The 7,366-nt window shown below is 47.6% G+C and overlaps 1 long non-coding RNA gene across 3 annotated transcripts; it reads left to right on the forward strand.

Annotated features, from left to right (window-relative positions):
• The first annotated feature begins 342 nt into the window (after positions 1–342).
• Positions 343–5,909, forward strand: LOC142079751 (uncharacterized). Of its 3 annotated transcripts, none has more exons than XR_012672782.1 (4): positions 343–1,201; positions 3,253–3,316; positions 3,812–3,872; positions 4,916–5,909. It is a non-coding gene; the product is annotated as an uncharacterized LOC142079751 (long non-coding RNA). The 3 variants fall into 3 exon arrangements; XR_012672781.1 differs by having other exon boundaries at positions 534–1,201; positions 3,699–3,872; XR_012672780.1 differs by lacking the exon at positions 4,916–5,909 and having other exon boundaries at positions 534–1,201; positions 3,250–3,316; positions 3,699–3,822.
• The last annotated feature ends 1,457 nt before the right edge of the window (positions 5,910–7,366 follow it).

Consider the following 7,366-nt stretch of genomic DNA (forward strand, 5'->3'; position numbering starts at 1 on the left):
GTCTCCCCGGTACCCGGCAAAGGGGAGCGAAACCGGCCGGCTGGAGCTCCCGGGGTGCACAGCCCGGCCCCGCACGGCAGAATCCTTCCCTGGGTTTTCGCCGTTGGCTGGGTGTGACAAACAGGTTCATTTTGTGCCTCCTCTTTTCCCAGCGTCACCTTCTGCGTCACGTGAAGAAAATCCTGCGTGGTTGACGCCGCTTGCTGCTCAGGTGATGGCACGTGTGGGGCCGGGGGAGCCGGGAGAAACATTGGCGCGTTCAAGGTCGCTGCAGGTGCTCCCCGTTAAACCCAGGGAAAGGGCAAATTTGCTGCCGGTGCAGAAAAGCTGATGAACAATTGCTGTGAACAGAGCGTGCCTACGTACCCTCGTTAGCGTAACTAACCCTGGGTAGTTACGAGTGTTTTCCTTTCAGGGAAAAGAATGAGCTTTCATCTACGAAAAATTAAGAGCTGCCTGTGTCCTTCTTTAAGTTCAAGTGTTTCTCTTCTGTTTGTTCATACTGATTTTATGGGCAGGTTGGAAATAGCCTTTTATTTTTATAGGCATAACTCAATTTGTAGTACTACGTGGTGTCAGGAGAGTGAATTTTGGAGCACCCAGGTATCACTAGAAACGGAATGAATGAGACACGATGGAAACTGATATTTAAACTTGATTTTTACTTGATTTTTTTTTTCCTGAGAGTGTTGACGGCACGTTGTCCTGTGGCTCAATCCACGTTCTGTTCAGTGGAGTCTTCAGTCTAGGACTTTTAAGGAAAAAAGTTGGTCCTTCCAAAAAAGGGCTAGTCATTCATAGGCTCGAGGCATAGACTTGGAGAGCCGCTTAAGTACGTGATCAGAATTAAAGCCAAATGTCGCTTCGTGTTGCTGCTGTTGGCCTTCACTTTCGTTAATTTCCCCGCTGCTCCGTCATGGTTGGGAGCTCTGAATCATCATTTTTTTCACTCCCTAACGCATTTTTCTCCCCAAGGAGAGGCTACGTTTAAAAGTTACTTAGTTTCCTCGCAAATGCATCGGTCAATAAAACGGAGTTATGATTATTAAAACCACACAAATGACACCGGTCTTACAGATCTGGACTATTTCTGAACACGTGTTCATCGCGTGCAGATGTCATCGGGATACGGATCACCTGCATTTCATGCTCTGACGAGACAATCTGCTGAGACAGGGACGAGCTCCAAAAGAAAAAAAAGGTACAACGTCAAGGTTTTGTTTTGTTGTTGGTTTTTGTGGGCTTTTTGTGTTTGTGTTATTTTTTGGTTTGGGTTTTTTTTTTTTTTTAAAAAGAGTGCGATGTTGACTGGTGGCAGCCTGCAGAGCTCTCTTGCTGCCTGACCTCTCCTTTTCTTCTCTGTCACTCCTCTTTCGTGGCTGTAATTTTCACTCGGGTAGTTTTAGAAGAGCGATTTAGTTCCTCGCCTGTGTAGATGTGCTGGTAATACCTGGAAGGTAAATGCTTGAACCGGTAGCGAATAACTTGGCTACAAGCAGAATTTCTGAAGGAAGAACAACAACAGCAGGAAGCAAGTAGCGAGTTACCCCAAATTTGTGTGTGTCAAACACATCAAAGTTTTATTGCCAAACATTGTTTGGCAACGTGTTCCAAATGGCTCGTTTTGGTAAACATAAATTTTCAGGAAGTTCAGGGTTGTGTGTGGAAAAACGTGCCCCTCTGTCTAGGTGTCCTGCTACGTAAATAGCATCAGTCAGTAGCGCATCCAGCGGCAGGGCTGCTGTTCCCTGCTCTCGATATTGCCGTAGTAGTGTTGTGATATTTCGACCTAAGAGGCGGGTTTAGGAATGGAAGGAGAATGCCTGCGTCCTGCAAGGGCTACGAATGCCGACCCTTTTCTCTGCCTGCTGCTTTCCTGTGCGTGAGATGAAACTGTATTGTTTTTCTCCCTTGTTCCCGGTAGAAATATTTCTGAAGCTGTCGCTGCTGTGGGTTTGCAATGTGCGTTACTGCGTTTTTGTAGAGTTCTAGTTACGGATCGTTTCTGCCGCGGCAAAGTGTCAAGATACGGTTTTCAGTTTAAAGCTTCAGAAGCTGCATTCGCTGAAATCGGCGTAGGTGAAGCTGGTTGTTGTGGTTTAACCCGGCAGGCAGCTAAACACCACGCAGCTGCTCGCTTGCTCCCCCTGCCCCCAAAGTGGGGTGGGGGAGAGAATCGGAAAAAAAAGTGAAGTTCGTGGGGTGAGGTAAAGACAGTTTAATGGGACAGAACAGGAAGGGGAAACAATCGTAACGATAAAAGAATATACAAAATAAGCGGCGCACAATGCGATTGCTCACCGCCCGCCGACTGATGCCCAGCCGGTCCCCGAGCGGCAGTCGCCGCCGCCCGGCCAACTCCCCCAGCTTATGTACTGAGCGCGACGTCATATGGTACGGACTGTCCCTTTGGCCGGTTTGGGTCATCTGTCCTGGCTAAGGTCCCTCCCAGCTTCTCGCTGGCAGGGCATGAGAAGCTGAAAAGTCCCCGACTAGCGTAAGCGCTACTTAGCCACAACTAAAACATCAGCGTGTTATCCACGTTTTTCTCGTCCTAAATCTAAAACACAGCGCTATACCAGTTACCAGGAAGAGAATTAACTCTATCCCAGCCGAAACCAGGACGCTGGTCTTGCGCATGATCCCGCTGTGCTCGCAGGGGTGCTCAGTGGCTCCTCATCAAAACAGCGAGGTGCGTGTGGACGTCCGTAGGGTTGCGCTAGGGGTCTGGGGGTGTTATGTATTTTTGCTGTTGGAAGACGGAATAGAGCGTGTGCCTGTTAAATCTAACGATGGTCGAAGGTTGGGAGGGACCCTGAGCAGGTTTGGTGGCACAACTGCAGTTTTCAAAGATCTCGACCGTTTGGAGAAACGGCCTGGAAAAAAGGATTCCTCTTTTGCAGCGAGTTCGCGAGGACAGACGGGTTGCCGTACTCTTTAACAAAAATACTCAACTTGGGACGTATCGGGTGAGGAAATCGCGGCTCTACTTAGGCTTGAGAAAACGTACGTAGGTGTCTGTGCCTGTCACCTGCGCGTCTCTAGGCAAGTGAGTTCTAAAGCTGCCGATGAGCCAAAAGAAAAGGCACGGTTGTCTAAAACATGCAGAAGCTCTAGTGGCCTGTCTCAACAACTGCACCAAAGATGATGCAAAATACTTTCTCCTCCACTCAGTTGTAGTCTTCACAGAAAAGGAAGCTTTGTGCTAAACGTGTTTGTTTTTTTTTTTTTTTTTTCCTTTCCTCTCAGCAGAATGTCAACTGCCGTGAAAGTACGAGACGGATGGAAAGGATCCATAGTGGTCTGCAAGTACAAGGTATGCCTGTGATGTGTGTCTGCATTTTTCCTAAGGTGCTTGTAGTGTGGACTTTACAGTTAACACGAAGAATGTGGCAGCTCTCCTTCTATCTGATTTTTTTAACATGAAATATTTTAACACAAATACTAAAAATAAAGGTCTGTTCTGGAGCGTGGTACGCCTATTCAAGGCTTGCTTTCCTTCGTCTGTTTTCTCTTCCTGAAAGCAGAGTCTTCTGTTTCTGTGCGCTTGCTATTAAAGGGTGCTGTGAAAATAATGTTGGACTAGAAGAGGAAAGGAACCGTTTGTAAGAGTTCGGACGTTCGGGAGAAACAGGCTTTGTTTTCACGATAAAAGCTTTATGCTTTTTCAGTCAGTCAGTGTTTAAAATACCTTACAGGAGCACTCGAAAACCTTACTGAGATACTGGCATCTGTGCTAAAAGCAATCAAGGTCAAAGAAGAGGCGTGGACAACACGGGACAAATCGGCGTCGCTTCGGTGTGTTTTCCAGGCTTTCCCGAGAAGCGGTAGCAGCCTCGTAACTAGCGACAGAGAGTCCTGATGTGTTTTCGGTGAGTTACTGATTCTCTAATGTCCTTTTTCCTAACCTGCAGCGCGTAATTTTGACTTCGGGTGGAAAGAGATTTTCCAGAATGGAAATCTTTTTCATTCAAAGGAGTTGCCTTTTACAAACTTCCCATCAGAATGGATCTTCAGAGATGACGTGCTTGGCAGTAGAAGTCATCCGCAAGGAGACTTTTCACTCTCTCTGGAAAAAAAAAAAGGAGTTAAGTCGATTTCCTTGCAAGGACCCAAGCGCAGCACATCTTCCAATAGTCGACGTATGGCTGATCTTTGGTTCTCGGGTGTAACGGTCGAGAGATCGTAAAGACGCGTTCCTCCGCACGCTTGGGTACAGCCAACAGCGTTAGCAAACCTGCCAGTCCTTTTTGGTAGCCTGATGTATTGCAGCACCGGGGATTTGATATTCCCCACCGCCGGCCCCCCCCCCCCCCCCCCCCCAAAAAAAGTAAAACCGTATGGGAGATCTCTTATCTCACTGATTTTTCTATCATAAATGAAATTTTAAAAAGAAAGTTAAAATTGTCTAATTTCCAAACTGACTTGCGTTGTTTAAACTGCAACTGCCAAATAGCTGTAGTGTATAATTTATTAGGTGTGCTTAAGCAGTTGGGTAGTTGCTCTAAACGTTTAAAAAGAGAGGCAACTGAACGTTAGGGGCTTTTTTCCTGATCTTTTGGCAGAGTGCTCTGAAGCACTTTATTTCTGTCTCGCTTTCGACGGCGCGTTTCCCCGGCAGTTCGGTAGCATCGGTCTCGGCGCAGCTGGCCAGGCGTCCCTCCTAGTCATGTCACACACGCAAAACCCCTGGTCAAACGATAGCTGTGTAGCTTGGAGGTAGATAATTTAACGGTATGAATTCACAGCTACGCAATTTCAATTAACGCAAAAGGAAAATCAAATATTTTTATAGTACGAGTCTTCTCATTGTACGTATGTAAGCGTGCGCACGCCTCTTTAGCATAAAATGAATTGCTGAGATTTGTTCTTTCTTTTTCATTTTACTCTTCAAAGTTTTACGCTTCACTTTCAGCTTTATCGGCCAAGCGAGCGAGATGCGCAGCAGCAGCAGCAGCAGCACAAGGGCTGGAGCTGCGGCGGTGGATCCGTGAGCGTAGATGCTGATTACGGCGCGCCCTTGTCCTGCAGCCTCACGGGGTTATCTCCCGGCAGCGATGCTGTAAGGAAGGGACGAGGCGTTTTCCGACACCAGCGAGAGCGTTTACTTCTCTGCGAAGAACGTGTTCAGAATTGTGTCAATTAGTCTTCACGCTGATTTTAAGCGTTCGAATCGCTTGAGCTTTTAAAGGCGGCGTTGTATTTCGAGCTGACCCGTTTGCCTGGCACCCTCCTTTAGCTCGACTGCTACCCTCTCCCTTGCCCTGACCGAATTCCTCTGCTGCCTTCGGTGCTGTTTTTTTAACGTGCTGAAATATCCGTTGGGATTTTTGTTTTTCAGATGCCTCGCTGTGAGCGTCCCGTGGTGCTCAGGAGAGACCCCCGGCCCAGGTTTGCCTGCCGGTCGTTGGGCGTGCTGAGGGTGAGGGGCCGGCTGGCAGCCTGCGGGACGGGGGCTGGGGGGGGCTGCAAGCGTTTGGGGGGGCCGCCCCTCCTTTATCTTTCTAGCAGAGCCCCCCTTTTTGGCGGGGGTGCGTGCGTACATACGTAAACGGCATTATTAAAGTAACGAGCTGCCGGTTGGGGCCGTTTCCCTCGTTTTGTGTCTTTTTGGGGGGGTGAATAAAAAGGGGGGGTTGGGGGGCCTGGAGGGGTGATGATGTCATTTGGGGCACCCCAGCATCACCACGGGGGTGATGATGCCGTGGAGGAGCAGGTGAGTGGGGAATGGGGGGTCATGGGGGTCCGTGTCCCCCCCCCCCCAAAGGGGGTCACAGCCCAAATTGCCTGAAAATTCATGGGGGGGGGTTCAAAAATTTTTAAAAACTGTAAATATATCTGTGAGGCCTCGAAATAGAAAAAAATCTCTCCTTGTTACGTATATTGAAAAATAATATTAATTTATACGTACAAAAGGATTTCAAAATAAGGACCTATATCTGCCCTATTATATAAAGGATTTTAGAGTATAAAAAAATTCGAAAGATGTATATAGGGTTTTAAGATACAAAAATAACTCACGTCTCTATAAATCAAAAAATAAAGAACTTCCAAATGCAAAAAGGATGATACATTTTATACATGAAGGAATTTAAAATAGAAAAAGGTCTGAATAGATACCGCTATCTACACTTACTACGTGTTACATAGAGAGTCTACATAGACATTATATGTAATCTAAGAGATTATGTACAAGTGTAAATAGACATCTAAGTCTAAAATCTAAGTCTATAAAGATATAGGTGTAAATATATGTAAGTGTAAATAGAGAAGTCTATAAAGACATTTAAGTGTTCAAAATATGTAAGTCAACAGATCCATAGTCTGAGCAGGTATTATATATAAGAAGTGGGAAATAGGGGGATATAAGTGAAACATAAATATATTCACTAAATATATATAGAGAGATATGTGTAAATACATTAAGTGTAAATGTCTCTGATAATAAGGTTTTTAAAATGCAAAGAAACCCTGTTTACAGAAAGGATTTTAAAATTTGACACACACACACACACCCCCCCACACACACACCCCGCCCCGAAACACCTCTCTATTGAAGATATAAAAGCGCTTTCAAAAGCTGCCTCTTCCCTGTTCTCCTTTTCCGCCTGTTCCCATCCTGATCGGGGGCCAGTTCCCCCAACAGGGACTTTCCCCTGCAGGGCTGCGCACGCAGAGCGGGACCTGCCGCCATGGCCTAAAAATACCACAAAACCCCTAATTCGGGGCCTGCAAGGGGTGGGGAAAAAAAAGCCCGCAATTTTGGGGGAAAAATACCCAACTTGGAGCTCCCGGGAAAGCCAAATCCGCCTGGATTTGGGCAGCCGGAAAGCAAAAAAAACCCCATTTTCACGCACAAAACGAAAAAGCAAAAACCACCAATTTTTGTTGTGAAAAAGCGTTGAAAAACCTCCAAATGGTGGAATGTTTTGGAAAAGGAAAAAACCCCAATTTTGATATTATGGAAAAGCAAAAAACCCCCCGATTTGGGGAAGATTTGGGGTGAAACACCAGCCCCTTGAGGGGCATCGCTCGTGGTTATCCAGTCATCGGGAACGGATTATCTGTTGCGGGTCATCCCAGGCGAGTTTTCTGCTGTGGGTGGTCCCGGGTGGACCCCCTGGCGTAGGTCACCCCCACGCATGTCCCCCCCCGCCCCTCCCGGTGTCCGCCCCGCCTTTCCCGTGCGACGTTTTTCCCCCCGTGCGAGGTTTTCCCCGCGACGCGCCCCCCGTATCCCCTGCCCTCCTACCTCGTGCCCGCACTGCCCTCCTCTCTCCTCTCCCTCCTCCCACCCCCCGTGTTCCGCACTGCCTCCCCGTAACCCCTCTGCCCCGGACCCCTGGGGTGCTGCCTGCCCCGCCAA

Source organism: Calonectris borealis, chromosome 2 (assembly GCF_964195595.1).
Source record: "Calonectris borealis chromosome 2, bCalBor7.hap1.2, whole genome shotgun sequence".
In the NCBI taxonomy this organism is placed as follows: domain Eukaryota; kingdom Metazoa; phylum Chordata; class Aves; order Procellariiformes; family Procellariidae; genus Calonectris; species Calonectris borealis.